The sequence below is a fragment of the Arachis ipaensis genome, chromosome B05 (genome assembly GCF_000816755.2).
Source record: "Arachis ipaensis cultivar K30076 chromosome B05, Araip1.1, whole genome shotgun sequence".
NCBI lineage: Eukaryota > Viridiplantae > Streptophyta > Magnoliopsida > Fabales > Fabaceae > Arachis > Arachis ipaensis.
In genome coordinates, this window is record NC_029789.2 from 3,673,596 (window position 1) to 3,674,682 (window position 1,087).

The window sequence follows — 1,087 nt, forward strand, 5'->3', positions numbered from 1 at the left end:
TATATTTTATTTGGTACAAATTATGATACCAAAGAAAGGAAAATTTGGAAAAAATTATTTTTGTGTTTATTTTTTTTTATCAATCATATCAAACTATCCTAATTTTTTTCCCCACTATTCTTCATACAAAAAAAACATAAATTCAATCCAAATTTCACAAATCTAGTAACAATAGCATTTATATCATCAATAGAAATAAACAAATACATAAATAATTATATTAAAAAAAAATAAACATTGATAAAAGAAAGAGGGCAGCAAAGAGGTAAAAAGAAGGTCAGAAGTAAGACTGACAATATATACCCTACTCGCGAGTATTTAATCCGGACTAATCTATTTAAGTAGGGTTGTCTACTCTATCCGCTGCGAGTACGATAGGATAGGGTGCAAATTTACCTGCAGGTAGGATAGGGTATGGATTCAGGGTATACCCTACCCTACCCTACCTGCACCCCCTAATATATTATATAATATATATGTAAAAATTATGTATGTAGTGAAAAAAGTGAGTCTTGTACTCACAATTTTCATCTTATAAAAACTTGAAATAATTACTAAACTAATTGATGATCATATTATTTGTAATTTTATGTTGAATTTCTTTAAGATTTTATTGTTTTTAATTTAAATTTAAACTTAGTTTTTTATTTTCTATTTTATTAATATGTATGAAATAGAATGGTTGAATTTTATGTTTGTTTGAAAATTTTTTTTGTTTCTGCGAGTAGAGTTGAGTAGAGTAGGATTTAGAACTTTAGCCTTTAGGATGCGGGTAGGGTTAGCGTTGAGAGGTTTTCAACCTACAGGTAGGGTAGGATAGAATTTTAAAAAAGTTTTCAATACGCGGATAGGGTTAGGGTAGAGTCTAAACACTACCCTACCCTACCCATTGTCAGCCCTAGTCAAAAGCAATTAAAAAGAATTTGCAAAACAAAAGAAAAAAATTTATTGACTACATATCAACTACAAGTATATTGGGGTTAATTTTTTTAGAAATAGAAAAAATTGTGTGTAATTCAATATCTAGTTAATTTATGTATTTTTTATATAGATTAATTTTTTTATTTTAAATATTAAATTAGACTTC